Source organism: Numenius arquata, chromosome 3, assembly GCF_964106895.1.
Source record: "Numenius arquata chromosome 3, bNumArq3.hap1.1, whole genome shotgun sequence".
NCBI classification, from domain to species: domain Eukaryota; kingdom Metazoa; phylum Chordata; class Aves; order Charadriiformes; family Scolopacidae; genus Numenius; species Numenius arquata.
In genome coordinates, this window is record NC_133578.1 from 14,299,086 (window position 1) to 14,318,967 (window position 19,882).

The following is a 19,882-nucleotide window of genomic DNA, read 5'->3' on the forward strand; positions in this document are numbered from 1 at the left end:
TGGCAACACAGGGAGCGTGGCCTCCTCCAGCCCCAGAACAGCCAGGCAGTACAGAACAAGGCAAGGCTGAAACAGTGTGGCACAGGATTGACACAGGCAGTGTCAGTGCAGAAGTACCAGTTTACAAGACAATAGGCTAATAGCACATCACTGGTTCAGAAAGGGGCACAGTGAGATTTTAATAGGAATACTCTAATAAAACAAGAGACATAGTTGGAGCCAACTGTTTGTTTACTTGCATTTCCACCTCTGCAACCCAAGAAAGTTTATACACCATGTGAGTTCAAAGCTCACATCTAACAGTTCCTTGAGGTTAAAGAAAAATAGTATCACTAATACAAGTGGAAGCTCTCTCCTCAGTCGTCTAAGTAGACAAGGAGGAATTTTCATGCCATTCTGTAGATTAAGCATCCTTGAGGCAGTCAAGGCACTGACATTAACTCATCTGTTCCTTACAGAAAAGTATTTCTTGGGAAAATCCAATCACCTCTCAAGAAGAGTAGCAGTCTCTTGAAGAACTTGTAATGACTGCAGTTGTTTTTAAAACATTATTCAATTCCCTTCAGTTTAAGGGAATGTAAACCTAAGGCCAAGAATCTTAACACATCTGCTGAAGAGCCAGAGCTGAATAAGCGTCCAGACAAGTCACTTAATTCTGTGGTAAGTGTTCTCTCCTCTCCCACATTACTCTTTACTCGCTGGAGAGTAAACTGTGCCCAAACAAAAAGATGTACCCTCCTCTGGCAGGAAAAGAAGTGATCCAGTCAGTTAACCTGTTTAATTTCAATCTGTCATTTTACCCTCAGGTTCAATGACACCACATTGCACTTTGTGTGCTAAGTGTCATAAACTGTAAAAAAACCTTCTGAAAGGTTGGGTTTTTTTTTTTTTTTGGCAGGGTGGGGGGTTCTTCTGGCTGTAGTTCACCCTGCTTTGAAATAAAGTGCTAGACAGAGCCCAGGTCAGAGCATAAACTTTTACAGGCAGTCTTTCATCTTTAAGAAATTAGAAGTAATTACCTGCTTCATCTGCTTTAAAAGATAAGGATTAAGTAATTGACTTGGTAACTCTGGATTATTTTTTTTTTATAATAGGTTACACAAAGCCACATGCACAATAGCAGCATTGTGGTGCTAGTGAAAGATGCTCTTAGACCAAGAAATCAAGGTTACACTAACAAACAGGCTGGCCACATGAAGAACAGCAAGATCTACAAATCAAACCATAGTGGTTACTAAAAAGCTTGTTTTATTTAGACTTCTGAAGATCTGTATTTTTATCTGTATAAATCAAACCATGCCGCCCTCAGTATAAGAAATCTAACCCTAAGCTCACCAACTATTTCAGCCTTCCCTTGCCTCATCTGTTTAGATTATAACTTCTCAGGGTTAACTAAGGCCTCCTGCTGTAGAGAAACCTGCACAATGTTGTGTCATTCCTGGCTGGTCCCCCAAAACTGAACACTTCAAGGCATTTGTTTATAAACAGCTTCATAAACTCCAAACTTAAGCATCAGTTTGCTATTTCTCCACCCTCAGCCTAAAATTAAACTGTTCAGAACACTGTTAACAAACAGGATTGGTTTACCTAATGCCATGATTCAGAGACTATTATTGAATAACTATTCCAAACCAGATTGCACTTTTACATCCCTTTCTACTTCACCTGCATTAAGACTCCACAGTTGTTCAGGCACTTAAAGGAAAAAGCACCTGTCACTTCACAAGGAAGGAACCCATTTTGCTACAACCCACACAAATACATAGAAAAAAAGTAACATGAAAAACTTCACTAAGTCTACCTGTTTTCCAGTAAAAATTCTGTTATTACAAAAAAAAAAACCCTCTAGACCACTTCAAAGGCTTAAATTGGAAATGTTTCTAGTTCTTCCAATTCAGTTTGAGATGTAAAACCAAAATAAAGCTCTAAGCTCAAAATTGCTGAGATCAGCCCTTGTTCTCTCGCTGTGCAGCTGATATCTTTGGACATTTCATTTCATTGCTATCCTGCCACTGAAAGCAGCCATTCTTTGGATTTTAAAATGGGATTCTAGAAACCCTTAGTCCAATAGCTTGACAGAGGAGCTTTGTTAAACCCTTCAGATACCTACTTTTAAAGGAAAATCTGGGTATTCAACCTATTAAAGGCTTAAATATGATGTCATCAAAAGCAAGCACAGAAAGGACAAGGTTTTGCAACAGTATTTCAGTGATCCTCATTTATCAGAATATGAATTAGAGGCTTTGAGGTGTTTGGTTCTGTGATATGCCTGCAAGAATGCACTCACAGAAATTCCCTAGATCACAAAACTAATTAACAATCTCACTGAGCTATGAACTGTAAGAGCTCCTCAGCTGTTCTGAGGTTATCCAGAAAATATTTAAGTACTGAAATTCCATTAGCTTTCAATGGACTGTAAATGCTCGAACTGGTAATTTGACTATAAAAAAAATCATTTGAGATTAAGTGGCATATTTAACACTACTGAAAGTTTAGGATACGCAGGCTAAAAATAAAAATGCTACTCTATCTTCTTTTGCTGTGCTAATGTCTTACCTCTTGGCATGTCTCCAGTTATTGGTTTTCAAGCTAAACAGATATTATGATGTGTTTGGCAGAAATGCCTGCTTGGGATATGCTTGTATCCTTCCCCAGGTACTGCTGGGGGTTTCTGCCTTCTCTGTTGTGGCTATAGATTTTTCTGGGCCATGCTTAATCAGATCGGGGAGTTCATTCAGCTTGTCTTGCAGAGCAGGTTGGGTTAGCTGTTTCACAGCCCCCATTTATATCACCCAATGCTGCCATCACCATCCTGTCTCTCTCTCAGTCCCCTCTCCCTTGCCTCTGGCTGTTCAAGTCCACCTCCTCCCGTAGGAGGACCATTCAGCAGGGCTCACTGGGTCTGCCAGTCACATCAGCAAGACCACATGCGCCAATGCTGATGTGAGGGAAGAGAAACCGTTTGTAGGACTGAGGCCAAAGAAGATAAAACTATAGTAGCCAAAAGGTTACTTATATTGCTGCTGAAACGGGAGAGTTCCCTGCTCCTGTTCACACTATGCTCCTTAGACACATGTGCTGGTGCAGCAGACACCCTGCTGCAGTGTCCAGGCTGAGCGCTAGAGTGAAATCCAAGCCCAAGATTTGCTCTTGGTAATCAAGCATTTTCTTTCTATTAGTAGACTCTCTCTCTAATCTATTAGTAAACTATCTATTAGTTGCACAGTTAAGGGCACTGGACAGGAAACTAGAAATGCATTTGGAAAACCTAATACTTTATAATATCAGGAGGAAGAGTAGGAAGAATTAGTAGGTCAAGGAACTACCTTACTCTGTATGCATGAAAAGTATACTCTTTATAGACTGGATCCTTGTTGGAAGAAGTGGTAACAGCCATACCCCTAAAGGTTACAGGAAAAACTGCAGAACGAATACATTATTTACTTGATACACTGAAAGTTATAAGCTTATATTACACTAGTTTCAATCAATTAGAATTACTAATCCCACATAAATAGTCTTTAAATTTAGATACAATTCATTTCCTGACACAGCTACTCTCTAGCAGCAGCTATACATACACTGCTGGTTAATGGACATAAGAAGTAAGCCCAAGACAAGTCAATTTGCGATGTTGCAGCAGTTTAAGGTTAAACCAAACCTAAAGCCAGACTACAATTACTCCACATCTCCTACAAGGCTGGGATAAGGATAAGCACAGGTTGAGAAACAGTTTTAATTCAGGAATTAGAACAGCCAGTTAAGATTAAGAATTCCTACTAATGATCTTAAGTAATACCATATCTTACTTTTCACTATTCCACACATTTACTTGCAAAGTCATCTTCAGCTCTCCTCTTAGACTAAAATTGTTTAATAAGATCAAGTGATCTCTAGAAGAGTGGAAGCCTTTGTATATTAAGTCCAGTCTTTGTCTGACGTGGTTATATAGCATAAGATCATGAAAAACAGGAGACTCCCAGATGCATTGCTACTTTATCTGATCATTACCCTAGCAACCTACAAAGTCTAGCACACTGTTCTTTGCCAAGAGGTTACAGCTAGACTTGGACAACCCCACCTTTTAAGACTATCTTCATGATCTGGGTCACCAGATTAGTGATTTATTTTAACTATGAAATACCTGTATAATACCCTTATCATCCTTGCCAAGCACAGCCCAACTTTGCTTACAGGTTTTCAGAGAGATGCATCATTATAGCTTAGGAAGCAAACCCAACAGCAGCGGGCATTCACTTGCTAGGTAAAATTCTTAAATACGTGTCCTCTCACATCATTCAGTAGAGGACCATTCTAGATTATTTATTACAAGTAAATAGATGTTATCTTACACATTAGCAGTAATTTCAAGGTAAACAACCTTGCTCAAAATAATCTTGATGTCCAAGGAAAACTGGACCTAAATTATACCCAAGGCTGTATACTTGAATGAAACCTTCAAAGATTTAGTCAAAGAAAGGACTCAGTCTGGTCAGTCCAAGCATCAGAAAAGTAGCAGTTTAAAGCAATTCTTTAAACTGGTGTCAGATCTTATGCTGACCTGAAATACAGGCAAATGCACACATATCCCTGTTCCTATGGGACTTCAGTATCTGGGGCTTTTTAGAATTCCCTTAAAGTGGAAGAATAGCCAAGTAACTTGTTTCTGATCAGTAGCGAAGTGACAAAGAGAAAGGACTTCCCTTAAATAGTACTTTTAAGGCACTGCAGCACCCAACAACAACAACAAAAATCATTTATCTCTGCCTGACTAAATACAGTTGCAAAAGTCATGATATAAAGTTAATACTCTTAACAGCCAGGTAACAACTGTATCAAGAGATTATCAATGCATGCAGGCATCCCAACACTGTACTGTTCTGCAATACTGCAGTCACATGCAGTCCATAAAGCCTTGCAAGTCACCTTAATTAGAGCTTGAATACAGACACTAGAATTCAAGCCTTATTTCTGCTGCTTCATTTTGGTCTTGAGGCATCTTTACACAGATCAGTATAAAATGCTTGTTTCAATACAGTTATTCTATTTTTGTCACAGGCACAGAGGCATCTCCATTTCCAAGCCCAATAAAGCAGTGCCTGTTTTTCCCCTTAGTCTTTATAAATACAAATACCATTGAACCAACAAAGGAAAGAATCACGGAAGGCAGCATTAAAGAGACTATTAGAATAAAAGGAGAGAGTTACACAAAAGCCTTGCCAATTTACTACCAAGCTAAGACTAAGCTATGATACCAAGTTGATTCCTGCTTAAAGAAAACACACAGCTCATCTCAAAATTGAGCCCAGTAAGTAGAAATGCAGCTACTTGGTTGTTCGGTAATGCTTTTGTACAACTGCAATCTGCCAGTCACCTAGGTAAGTGGTTCTAAGTGGACAGATGACACTAATCCAAGTATGTTTATACTTAATTCATGTATACTGAATGCATACAAAGCATTACTAAACCTGCAAGAACAGAAGCTAATGGTTGTCTCCAGTGCTGTTCCACTTTATCTACTGAACCATATTATTCACAAGGTGAACTCCCCTAGGATGTGATGCATGAAAATAGTCAGAGTGCTGTACCCTTACAGTCATTAGGTGAGTCATCTCTACCCCGACTTCCTCATGGAGGCAGGAGATAACTGGCAGTTTCCCCTACACGATTCCTTACAGATCCTAGTGGGGAACAGAAAAAAAACAGAGACAATGTAATGGTGGGAAAACTGCCAATACTCCAGCATGCACCAACTTTCCAGGGAGAGCACCATAAAAATCTGTGTTAACAAGTGAACTCTGACATTGTTCAGTTTGTATACATGCTGCTACATTGTCAGAAAATGCAACTCATGACTGGACCAAGTCACAGAGAGACCTAACATGATACTGTGCCTCTGTGCCTTCAGGAGATCATCACTATTTGGAAGCTTGAATTTATGTCTGGATGCAGCATGAGCTCCAGTGACACTGACAAGCTGTGAGGAAGGGACAACAGAAACAAGGCAGAGAGATCTAGAATTAACCCTCCTGGTAAGTATCCGACTAGTTTGGTCCCTGCAACATTGCCAATGAGAACAATCTTCCTTTTAGAGCAGTAAGGAACTTGCACAACAGGCACCTTTTGAGTACTAAGAGGCTACCACACTTGAGAACCTTTGTAGAACGACTTAAAACCACTGTTTATAGAATACTCTGCCTTTTAGAACTGGGTTACTCCATTCACTTTTTGCACTCTGAAGTAATCAAAGTTAAAGTCCACAGAAGCTGTGCAGCAACTGGGACCATGTTTAGTAGGTTTCTTACCTGTTCCAGTCTTTAAAGGTTTTTGACATTGTTTTCTACAGATGGTATGCACCTTTGATATCAACAGCATAGTAGAATTGCAGTTTTAATGTTATACTTGTGATTTTAGACTTTAATAGTAGCCTTGCATCCTGCTTGCTTCACTGGGTGCAACCCACCAGCTCTGCCATGTTATTGTAGCATCCTGTCACGCAGGTATGTGACCCACGTCAACAGTAATGAACTAGATGAGCACAAAACATGCTGCTTCCCTTCCCTAACTAGTAGCATCACTTGTCTTCACCAGAAGAGACAGCAGGTGCATCAGGCTCACAAGCATTACAGACCCCTGCAACGGGGGCATACAGCAACAACCTAAATTGAAGTTGCTTCTGAGAGGTGTAGTCTCTCAGGGAAGGTCCCAGTCCATCACAGTCCCCTGTGCACAAAAGGTTCAGTATTTAGATAAAGGTGGTGACAAGTCAATGCAATAGTTATTAAAATTGCCTCACTGTTTGACAGATGGTACACAGAAGCATCATAGTTACACAGTTTTATGGGGGGAAAGGGGGAGGAGGAAGGGGGAGAAACCACCATCCCATTTTCTATAGTACTCAGTGCTGACAACTAGCATATTATACATAGTACCAAGCAAATTACACTCTTTATTTCAACATGATAGCGTTATCTGAAGCAGAAGTCATGAGACATTAATGCCATTACAGCTAAAATGGCTTCTTCTATAGGGAGACACCCAGCCAGACCTCTCCAGGTACATTCAGAAAGCCTCCTAGTCAAGTATTAAGCCCCAAAAGACACAATGCAGACAGACTATAGAAGAGGATCTACCACACTGCTCTTACCCTGGCAAGAACTTGCTAGGAAATCCAAGAGAAGTCTTTTACAAGCGAAGACTGAGTTAATACCATTACTCGCTATTACTATGCTAGGATTTTGTCACTGTGGTGGTAATTGTCTAGTTGCCTAATTACTTAGGGTGAATTATGACACCATTTCTCACACTAGTCAATTAGGCTCATACCAGGAAAAAGTGACACCCATGCAACAGTTGTACAACAGCCTCAATCCCATCGATTTACAAAGCATATTTCAACTGTGCTTCCTTTGAAAGCTCATCCATGCAAGAACGTGCTTATTTTTGATAGACAGCATATACAAAGTCCCCCAAACCACTGCTAAGAGATAATGACATCCTTCGGATAGTTAATCTAATACAATTGTTAATCAACTCTGAGAGTATAACAAATACAACAGACCAAGTCAAATACCTCAGCTTATGCAATGTCTTAAGTGGCACAAAGTAAATTGAGACTCAAATCCTATGTCAGTAGGAGGTTACAACACGGTTTCAGTTCATACGTCCATGGATAACCTACAGCTCTATGATCCACAAGGAAGTTGCCACTAACATTGATCTAGCAAACGCCAACAAATACCAATTCAGCCATAAGCATGCTACAGAGTTGCAGGATTTAATTCTTCATATCTCATGAAATACTACCTAGCTCAAGGATCTTGTGCTGTCAGCTAGCCCTTTTGTCCTACAAATAGGCCACAAGACACTGCAGACAGTCAGGCCATGAACTGCTACCACTGCTCCTCCAGAAGAGGAATTGTGCTAGATCATGCTGCCTTCCATTTTCCCAGTGAACTGGATGCCTGGAATAAATCAGAAACCCAAACACTATTTAGTTTGGCTTGGGTACTACCAGTAGAAGCAACTGTGCCTGTCCATACAATTACACCCCTTTCTCCTAAAGCAAAGTTAGCATCTCATATTCCTATCTCCATTTGGGGAAGTGTAAGCCACAGCTGTGCTCACATTTGATGGAAGTAGGCAAGTAATAAACTCTTACTCTGAGCTTACTCTTAACCATGGAGTTCCACCTCCCCAGGGGCACTGGGGAATCATCTCCCTGTAGCCTCTGAAAGTAATCCCACTATTTTAAGCACTTAACTGAAGGGTTCACAGATGTATTCTGAGTCACTGCACTCCCTCAATCAGGCACACCACACAAGTTGCCAAGCACTGAACCTTTTCCCCCATCTTTCAGTCAATGCATTTGCATCACACAAAACAACAATAGTGACATTTAGTACTTCAGATAATTACTAGTTATCCATAACTCAGCTGCTGTGTTAAGTCATCTTTAAACAGACTTCTTCACTTCAGTTTCCTCAGCCAGGAAGAGTCAATACCATACCAAGGTATTCAGCATATGTAAGAAGCTACCTTTCTATTGAACTAAGAACAGATGTGTCAAGTAACAAAGAGGCATGTAGTCTTCCACTCCACTATATTCACATACTTTATCTCAAAGCCGAAAGCAGTACTTCTATTTTTAAATGGAAACTGATTTATTATACCAGTACAGGGGTCACATGCAATTTCTGTATTCCTACTGTAAGCGTAAAGTTAATAAAACTAAAAAGTTGTGGAGAACTTCCTTTATGGGAGAAGTGTTATCCTTGGTCTCCCTCATGGAGAATGCTCTGCGTACCACTATAAAAGCATTCACAGCCATGCACAGAGCCTCTAGAGTGCTGTAGAAAGAAGAGTGGCCCAATATAACATGCTTGTTGGGGTGGCAGCCTTAGCTCTGAATCCCTTGACTTCAACACAGAGAGATGAGGACACGTTTAGTTCAGGACACTTCTCTTTTTGACCTAGCAAGTGACAGGTCACATGAAAATACAGAACCAATGCAGAATATAAACTATATATTTATCCTTGTGTGCTCTTTAGAGACATTTCCTCTCTCCCATTACCAGAATAAAACACTACTATTTTGATACACAGCCAGCTCATCTCATAGCTCTCATGCCTTTCCTGGGAAATCAGCACAACAGGGTGCTTCTGCAGACTAATGTGTATTGCACAGGGAACAAACAGGAGATGCAGGGGGTCTGTGTGTAGCTGCGAGGACCTTAACCACAGTGGGATCACAGAGATAGGCTGGGACAGCTCTCACTTTTAGGGGGCTGCAGTGGATGGCTGCAGGCTCTTTAGGACAGACAGGCCAGGAAGGCAAGGCAGGCAAGTTGCTCTTCTTATAAGAAAAGCAGAAATGCATGAAGCTCTACCTAGGGATAGATGATGAGCCAGTTTATGGGTCAGGGTAGTCAGCAGAAAGGCTGGATGAGACAGTCTCCAGAAGTGCCTTCCAGCCTCAGGAACTTTAAATTCTACTCTGTGCCCCAGCAATACAGTTGCTACAAATCTTATTTGTGGAGAGTCTTTGGAAGTGGAAGACCTATTTGATAACTTGCACCAGTAGCACAGAGCTAAAAAAAACACCAAAAAAACCCACTTACAGCAAGTCCTTCATGACTAACACCTAATAAATAAATATTAGTTAAGGTTTCTAATAAAAGTATAATAGGAGGCATGCTCATCAGATTATATTAGAAGACAGCTGTAAATATTTAAGAAAAGGGAGTTGGGCAAGATCACTGCTTGATCCCTGTTTTACAAACTAAATTAAGATAAAGATACAGAGTATCACCATACAGCCTACTTATGTCTAATATTTTTTTGAATTAGTTTCTTTCCATTATAGCTTCAGAACAGACTCAATTCATCAAGCCTATTTTGATTTTTAGTTTGCCTTACAAGACAAACTTAAAAGTAAATTATCAATGAGCTTGCAGAACTGTTTAAAAAATTAAATTGCTTCCTAAAATGTGTTTTGAAAATGAGAAAGTAGAATGAGAAATAGCACCAGTTTCAAGCATACATTCCTGTCTTTCGAAAGGCTATTTCCTTAAATTGCCTGGATAGGCTATTTTATGATGTGGTAGATAAAAGCAGAAGGATGCCATAAAAGTCAGTCAATGAGACTTCTTGGTGACTACACTAATGAGAATTCCTTACCTACCCAGAATGGGCTCTCACAGTAAGCCAAGAACACTAAATAGCATAACAGTACCATCATGGGGAGGAGTTTCTTTCTTTCTGTCGCAGTGGTTTAGTGCAAAGGCTGTATCAGAGATGACTACATACTTTAGAATCAGTTCCTTCTAATCAGGGAACAACTTCCCTGATTAGCAAAACCATCTATTTTCTAGAAAGCTACAGCAATTGGCATGCAGCTTGCTCTAAAAACCACTGCACTTGTTAAATGTCTGCTTTAGAGTGGTGCCCAAGACAGTGACCAGATAAGCAGGGTAGCACTAACCTTATATACCAACTTCTTTTAAAAAAAAAAAAAAAGCCACTGTAGTTAGCGTTCTGCAACATGCAGCCCAGAGTTCAGGTAGCTCCCACAATTAAACTTTAAATGCTTTGCCACAATTTGAGTATAATACTGTAATACAGTACCCTAATAATCTTACCTGTAATGTGGGATTTGTTTTCTTAAACCTGTGGTTTAAGCCACTAGCTTGCAAAAGACTGTCATCAATATTAAATCAATGTTGGAAACATTATTTAACATGGCCATCTAGATGAACAAAGCCATGCCCAAAATTGGGGCTAAGTCTAGGTTTCCAGTACTCTTCTAAAGAATGATCTTTTTCATGACAGGTAAAGACACATACAGAAAGAGCTAGGAACCAGAGAAAACACAGCATCTGTGTAACTCGGCATGTTCTCAGCTTTGCAGTTATACGCTTCAACTTCAGATTAGTTCTGCCATGTTCCAAATTTAAGAAGAACATATTAAAAACTCAAGTTTCATTGCACTTTTAGTAGCCCGAAATACTTCATCACATCAAATACTAATCACATCAACTGACAGCAACACTAATTCACAAAGTAACAGTTGACAGGATTAAGGCTTTAACAAATGTTTATAATCCCAAACCCGATTTTTCACTCTTTGACTTGTGATCCTGCAAAGATTCCTAGTCAGAACTGTGTTTCCATTAAGTCTTATATTCCTGGAATCAACTATTATTTGCTCCTTTCTCAACCAATTCAGCAAGCATTAAGGCAGCTATAGGCTCAAGATCCCATATAAAACAGCTGAAAGTGACAGCTCTAGTCAAGCACTTTGTCACCATATAGATTCAAGTAGCTACTTGCACAGCAGCCTAAATAACATTCTCACATTACATGACTTCATGACTCTCATTTTGACAGGTCTTGAAAAACACATTTGCACATCTCAAGCACAAGAGACAAAACAGATCCTCTCATATTACTATTAAAGCAGTATTTGGAAGAACATGAAGAGACAAAGCATGAGTTATATAGACTTATCTTGCTTAAATGACAAGACAACTTGATATTTCTGGGGCAGGGATGGATAAAAGTTGCTTAATCCTGTTTAATGGGCTAAAGAGAGCTATCAAAAACCTGACTGCTCTTTGACAGCTATTAACAAGTACTTTTAAAATATCTGCTCCATAGCCTTTTATCAAGAGCCACGTATCAACTGTGTCACAGAACAAAAGCCCACAAAATTTATTATTACCACTAGGAGAGTGAAACAGCCAAGACTGTTTGCTGACCTGACCGACTCGTGCACTAGCAAGTAACAAGCAATGGAACTTTATCACCACTGCTTGATGGTGATGCAAAAGTTTCCAGAGACACAGGGGTGGTGGGTGGATGAAGAGAGAAAAGCCTAAAGAACTGAAGGTTTTTAATCAACAGGATAGTACTTTAAGTCAAGACAGAAAGAGTTTGCGAATACAGATGCTATCTAACCTGGCTGGTAATTATGAAGAGCACCTTTTATGAGTCAATCACACAAAAGTTACTTGAAGGCAGGCACACAGAGCATGAAAAGCAGCAAACACAAGAGACCCATGTTTATCATAGAATGGTTTGGGTTGGAAGGGACCTTAAAGATCACCTAGTTCCAACCCCCCTGCCATGGGCAGGGACACCTCCCACTAGAGCAGGTTGCTCAAAGCCCCATCCAGCCTGGCCTTGAACACTTCTAGGGATGGGGCATCCACAACATCCCTGGACAACCTGTTCCAGTGCCTCACTACCCTCACAGTAAAGAATTTCCTCCTAATATCTAATCTAAATCTCCCCTCTTCCAATTTAAAACCATTACCCCTTGTCCTGTCACTCCACTTCCTGACAAAGAGTCCCTCTCCAGCTCTCCTGTAGGCTCCCTTCAGATATTGGAAGGCTGCTATGAGGTCTCCCCGGAGCCTTCTCTGCGGCCTCCCCAGCCACTGTCTTTCACTCAAACCCCCAGAGACCACTACTCCCATCCTGTTTGCTCCAGGCACAAGACACCTACCAACCTTAGGCTCTGTTTGCCTTGATACCACTGTGCACTTGCAGTTCCCTGAGCACTTACTGCCTGCACAGCTGTCATGAGAAACAGGCTCCTTCAGTACCTCTGCTAAGAGAGGCTATTAATTCACATGAATTCATTGTGTAATAAAAAGCAATTCACTCAATCAGTAGGCAGCCACATGGAGTTTGAATCTAGTTAATAAGAAATTATCAAGTTAAACTTAAAGAGCAAGTATCCACTGCACGGGAAGCGAACAGCGTTTTACAAAGCAACAGGACAAGAACAAACTACGAACCAGATTCCCAAATCATGATGTTAGGGCTTGTTCTGCTACGCCACTTGGCCACTTCTGCTCTGTTCACAGGACAGTTCTGTTGCTTGTGAAGCCTGGATCCCAACACTTCCCAGAGAAGCAAGCCATTTTATCCAGCATTTGGACAAATAACAACTGGTGCTTAATCAGTTAAGTTGCAGCTGAAAAAACTTAAAGAGGCATAAGATTGCATAACCTATATTCCATTCAGGATTTCAGTGTACACATCCAAGTTGTCCAGGCAGTGTCCCATCATTACTGCCTTGATTTGATCAAAGTGTCTCAACCACTCTTCTACCCAGATATCCAGTACTGCTGCACTGACAATTAGAGACAAGTTTGAGAGTTTTAAAGGGTGACTGAGAAAGGGCATTGTCTGGTCAAATTATGCTTTCAGTAAAGAGTTTTTGTAAAGCATTCCAGCTAGATCTTTAAACTAGACATTCCTCTGCAACATATACATAACACCAGTGAAAATAGGTCAGCTTCACTTTTCTCCAGGCATGTAAAGCAGAATCAAGTTGGCCTACTCCAAAAAGAGGTGTACAACAAACTATTTACTACTAAAAATCTAATATAGGAAACTTATTTACTGGAGTAGTCTGAAAGCCTCTCTATTCCTTAAATAAAATACTTAATACAAGAAATCAATGCAAAAACTTCTACCACGGCAAATGATATCATCTGATCATAAGCAAAAATCCAAGTTCAGTATACGGGGGCCAGGAGTGGTTAAAGCAGTAGATAAAACTTTTAGCAAGTCTGCTATAAGTGAGTAAGCTGTAAAGATGCTATGGCCAAATAAGATTGAGCTGTTGCTATTAAATTTTCAGCCTTCAAGCAAACCACTTGCAAGAACCACAGGTCTGGTTCCAGCTGTTAGTTCCTTCTCTCAACTTTGATAATTCATTTGGGGGGGTGCGGTGGGGGGATGGTAGGGTTTAAGGCCGCTAAAGACAGCTTTTCCTGAAAAACATGGCTCTGAGGATGTCCTTGAACAGACACTTTCCTCCCCCTCACAAGAGAAACAAAGATTTCAGAACGAGAGAAGTAATGCTTGGACAGCTCAACAAGCAAAGAGCTACCTAGACTGCAGACTTCAGCTTTGAAAAAGGCAAGGTTGGTCCTAGCGCAAGTACAGTCTCCCTGCTCCCTTTCCCCTATAAGAACACCCAAGGGTAGTTAAGACCAGGTCTCCTGTTCTAAGATCAGGATTGATTCAGCAGGACTCCAGCCGAATGGGTTAGGCCTCCACCAGCTGTTCAGGAAGCATGACTGGGCTGCTTTGTCTCACACCCGCTCTCCCTGCCCTTCTCCAGGTAAGGTCACATTCAGGCACCACCTTCCTCCTCCTCCAAGGTACACCCTGCACTAGTAAGGCTGCAGGGAGAATAAAGAGCAGCACAGAGAGAACCTGGCCAGGTAAAACAAGATCCCTCAAACTTCTGGTTCAGCTGAGACCGATAGCATCTCAAACCCTCCGTTTATCTCGCACGGATGAAACGTTATCACTTTTCCCAGGGCAGCCAAGGGAAGGCAGAGAGAGAAGCCCGCACGGAAGGAATTCGCCAGAGAAAATAACACTCAAGGCCAGCTCCTCCTCGCCCTTCCCTTCCCCTCCCCCGAGCCCCACTTGTAGATACAAGTCACAGCAACCGCCCAGCGCCGGTGACTCCACCTCAGCCCCAGCACCAAGAAGCCAGACCCACGGACGAGGGGCTGCGGCGCCGCGGAGCCTCACCTCCCGTTCCGCCTCCCACGCAGGCCCAGGGACGCAGGCGAGGAATCGCTTCCCCCCCCAGAAGCCGGCCGAGGAGCCGCGGCCCAGAGTAGGAATAGAAGCCGCCGAGCTCTCCTCGTCCCGCACCCCCCGGGTGACACCTCCCCTCCTTCTCCGCAGCAAAGCGCGGAAACGAGGGGGCTCACCCACATCCCCCGGCCGGCGGGCCCAGGGCCCCTCAACCCGCGGCGGCTCCCATCTCTTCTCCCCGAGGGCGCCGGGCCGGGACAGCCGAGCTCCCCGCAACCCCGACGGGGGTCGCTCCGAGGCGCGGACCAACACACACACACACCCCCCCCCCCCCCTCCCCGCCCACTTCCCTCTCACCTGAGGGCTAAGACCCAGCTCCGCGCTGCGACTCCCGCCCGGCGCCCGGCTCCGCTTTAACCGCCGCCGCCCCCCGCGCTCTCATTGGGGTGCCGCCGCCCGCGCGCCCCCGCCGCGCACTTCCGCCCTCCTCGGCGCCGGGCCCGGCTCGCCGCGGGAGCGCGCCCGCCCCTCCGCCCGCCCCCGGCACCGCCGGGCCCCTCCGCCTCCGCCCGCCCGCGGGTCACGTGGCGCCCCGCGGACCAATGGGCTCGGGAGGCGGGGCTAGCGGGTGGCGGTTGTCGCTGAGGGGAAGGGGCTCTGAGGGGCGGGTGGGGGTGCTGAGGGGAGCTGAAGATTCTGTCTTAGCGTGGGTGTCGTGTCCCCGGGCACGGCGGCTGTTGGTGGAGGTGGGTTCGGGCTGCTGAGGAGTGTTCCGGTTCCGCTACGGGAGCAGCAGAAACGCTGCCCACCCCACCGCTGCTTCTGCTTGCGAGGGAAAGGGGCCTGTGGGGAGCTGCTGAAACGGTGGTTCCCCCTGCAAGAGCCCGGCATAGACCCCCGCGCTGGGAGGCCGAGCCTATAAACCTCTCTTTTGAGACAAAGGAAGCTCTGTTTTGACCCAAAAGAAGTAAGGAAGGGCTCTATCTTAAATACATTGCCTAAATCGTAGGACTGCAGAAATTAATAATTCTGAGGTCAGAAGGCAAAGGAATGGAAACATCCCTGCTTTTCCTCCGAAGTGTCAAGGATGCTGAGCGTTCTATTATCGCATTGTATTGCGGTACTGTCGTGTGTGTACAACGCAGAGCAGTTCTAACTGCTCAGGAAAAAAGCATAATGCCTATTGCTATAATTACTGCAATTCTTTCTTCAAATCTTTATCAGTCCCCAAATCCAAATTCTCTCTGTCCAATTATAATGTTAACAATCACACAGTCGGACATAGCTGTCCTGCCAGTTGGAAGGGAAAACACACCTTTTCTCTCTGCTTTAATTAATTTGGTTAATTTTTCTAGCTTTAAGTGTTGACCTATTTCAATTCTACACACTGAAGTTGCAGTGAATACGTTTGGTAAAATTCTGCCTCCTAGAAAAACAGCACTATGCGTGATAACACCCATTTTGGGAAATGGTGGAAGTAATTATTACCACTGATCTCTGGGTGTTCCGATCCTCTGAAGTACAGAAGTAATGTTAAGTAGTGTTAGCTACTGCTTCCACATTAGGCCTCTTTGTAGCTTCTTATAGAAAAGAAAGGGAAGGAATTAGTTACCTTCTACCTCTATCCATTGATAGACGGGTGAAAATGTATTTTTAAATTGGACAGCATAAAAAAGGCCTGTCACTTAAAATAAATGAAAGGTAAAAAAAAAAAAGCAATCCAGCTTTATAAAAGTGATAGGTGAAACAATGGCCCATTGCTAAAACAAAATCAAATGGAGGAGGACGAGGAATTGGAAAGAGATTTACTATAATATGTAATTTCAGGGTTTGTAAAAAATGCCAGGAATTGGAAAAAAGAAGTTACAGTGGCAGAAAAAAGTAGGTGTGTGGCTCTGAGAAACAGCTGAGTACTTCAGGACTGCATAAAAAGGAAATATTTTCTGAATTTCTTCCAGCTTGAAGGAAATCAAGTTTTCTACATTGTAAGTAAACAGGGTTGACCTCATCCTTGCATCACCATCAGTTTCTCCTCTTAACTCAACAACTGCAAAACACCATATTTTCGTTAACCCCTTAAATGGAAAAGTGACTTTTTGGGGGTTTGTTTATTGGGAAATATCCCAGTTCCAGTAATTCTTCCCCTCTGCATTATAGATTCTGTCAGGTTAAGAACTGCATCAATATTCAACCTGCATTAGAAGCTGGCAGACTGAGACCTATTTACATCCATGCAGAGAAGGAATAAGCAGAGTAAGAAATATTGCCAAATGTGAAAGAATGTTGTTTTATAGCTAACACTTAAATTACCCAAATACTGATGTTTCTAGGATTATGCATGAATTGTTTTTGAGATAGATTTTGTGCATTTTTCTGTAGTCCTAAGAAAAAATATAATTGGGACTGTTTCCTATTTATTCTGTAACTATATGTCTCCATGGCCATCTTTCATGTTGTGCAGACAATGCAGTGGCACCAGTTGCTCTAATGTGACTATCCACGTAAGATAAATATTTTCAGCAAATTCTATCTATGGGTTGAAACTACCAAGAGCCTGGGAAAGTGGGTCTTTTCAAACTGAACAGTCTGCTGCCCATACCACACTCCTGACACTTCCTCTTTCCCCTTGCAAAAAAGAGGGTTGAGAAATTAACCACATCTATCCTGCTTTGGCAAATTGTTTAGGGGAAACCTGCTTCTTTGTAGTAATCCAGTCATGACAAAGAACATTTGTCTGATGCCACATTTTGAATCATTATGCATGTTGCCTGGTATAATCTCCATGGTTACCATAGGTGTTACAGATATATTTTTGCTTCAGTACATTAGGAAGAAAAATTCTATAGAACAATTTAGGGGAGAAAATTCCTTTTCACTGTCATTTATATTGCATTTATTTTATTCTAAGTGCTTTGCAGACAATAAACGTTTGCTTTCTAAACAAGTAAGATTTCAGTAGAGACGGAAAAATTTATCTCCAGCTGTTGCTTTATCACGCCATAATATATTTTAAACTGCAAATTCTTAGAGATAGGGACAGTATTTTTGATGCATGCATTTAGTTGCTAGCCCACTAAGGATGTAATAGGGCACTCTGTGTCACTGATAGAATCATGAACAACGGTAGGTATGGTGGGATGACTGAGTAGCAAATATTTTTTCTTTGCAAAGATCAGGACTCATACTTCCCTTCTGACCAGTTCTATTTTATAAGTAGAAATATATTCTATAAAGATGGTTAGCTGAAACAAGAATTAGCTGTAATTGGTTCTAGAAACTAGTGATGGGAAAGATGTAAAACCCAGATATGGAGCTTTATTTGATTTTTGAAATTTTTTTCTTTTTTTAATTGTAGAAATAATTGACAAAGAGAATCAAGGAGATGTATATAAGGAATTAAATGGAAAAGATGGTAGTAGACCACCAAACCTAGCCCAAGTGCTGCAGGGAAGAGGGGAGCTGTGTAAACTTTATGGGATCTATTGATCGGATCCCTTGGATTACCATACCCTCCACAGCTGAGGGGAGAGAGGCTAACGTTTTTATCTCCCTCTCCTTTCTGATAAATCAGTGCTAGATGGGACTGGCAGTTGCCTTGGTCTCCACATTTGTCGTTTATGCCTGTACAGTGTTTGTGTAAAACCACCATCTGCACACCCAGTTCTCCTTTGACAGTGTTTTATTGTGTCTCTGGCCTTTTTTTTTCACAAATGACTATGGGAGGAACAAGGTGAGGAGCCAGTTCAGGGAAAATATATTTGAGGAACTATATGGCCTAGCAGGCTGCAAATGATGGACAGAAGGAATTCCCTGGTCCTGGAAGGGGAGCATGTAATAGTAGTCTCAGGGGCAAAAGGAAAGGTATATAAACGGATGAGGAACTTGGAGAAAGGATCTTGAATTGCAAGGGAATCAGTGCTACCGAGGAAGTCAGTGATTTAGTGACTGCAGATTTAGTGATGTCATTTGCAGTCTCTGACAGCTACAGAAATAAGAGGCAGATTCTGTTCTCTGCTGACATCTGAATGCCAGAAAGGGACAGATGCAGGACAGGTACCGGATTCACAACTTTTACTCCTGCCTCGGTTTACAAGAGACTGAGACAGGAAATGTTTTCAGTAGTAACCACAAAGAAGTCAGGGGTCAGTGGAGAAAGAAGTGGTCCTGCCACATTTCCAGCACTGAGGCTGAGCCAGTAACATAAGAACAGCTTGAAGCAGCAGGGAGGTTTTGTCTGTCTCTGAAGGAATTCCTAGTTACACACAGCCAGTCCCTTGTAGCACCTATGAGGCACAAAGCAATGGTTCAGTGCAGGTAATCAGACCCAAATGTTTTTATTAATTTATACAATCCAAAGCTACTGCACTTTTTTAATCCTACTCATTAAGCCATTTTTCAATCAAAACGAATGCTAGTGTAAAACTGAGGAGAACAGAAGAAAGTCGATTGGGGAAAACAGGAAAAAAATCCCAACTATTGGATCTTCTAGAATGCTGTGATGTCCTTTTTCTTCTCAAAATACAACATTTTTTGTATGTGCAGAATTCAGCTGCCAGAGTTAATCTAGCCTCAGATAACTTGTCTGAAGTGGTACATGTACATAGTGTGCACTCAAACAGAGTTTGTTCTAAAATAAAAATAATTTAGTCAAAGATGATTTTCTCTTTGGGCATGGGTATTCTAACAAGAACTACATTATACAGATTATTTGTATACTTAAGAGAATGAAGCTGACCCTCCCATGATTTATGAATTTCAGCATTCAAAAACTATAGAGCAGTAAACTAAAATATATGAGAAGCAAATGACAGTAAATGAAATATGACTATGGGTTTAGCCTTGTAGGAGTTTATGGTGTTTTGACTATAACTTGCACTTTGTTTTTGTTGTAAAGAGCAGAAGCCACAACACTAAAATAAAAGTTTACAATCAATCAAATCACCTTTCCATTTCAGATACAGCTGGGATTTGTCAGGATCATATTACAAGGTCATTTTTAAGGAGATTCTCACTAACATTTTGTGAGGTAAGGGATTTCACATTCCAGTTTTACAAGTGTTACACCTCTGATTGTCATGATTATCAACAGCATGACAGATTTAGGGCCTGATCTCGGAGTCGTTAAAGAAGGAGCTAAGTTTATTGTAAATATCTTGGTAGCCTAGAATCAAAAGAAAATAAAAGGTCTAGAGAGAGTCATAAGAAGTCACATAGTCTTATTCCTTGGCCCAAAGGCAAGATCAGTTACACATATATAATTTTTGGCATGTATTTTTTTTAATGCAGTAAAGACTGCAGTATTGCCTTAGCA

At 41.8% G+C, this 19,882-nt stretch overlaps 1 protein-coding gene across 2 annotated transcripts in view; it reads right to left on the reverse strand.

Annotated features, from left to right (window-relative positions):
• Positions 1-19,882, reverse strand: part of RALB (RAS like proto-oncogene B) — a 52,766-nt gene that overhangs the window by 14,436 nt on the left and 18,448 nt on the right. The window contains exon 1 of one of the 2 annotated variants that reach the window (XM_074144709.1): positions 14,929-15,058. The exons of the other annotated variant lie outside the window; for it this stretch is intronic. The gene's annotated coding sequence lies outside the window, so the exon portion shown is untranslated. Of the gene's footprint in view, positions 1-14,928; positions 15,059-19,882 lie in introns of those variants that run through there. 2 annotated transcript variants of the gene reach the window in all.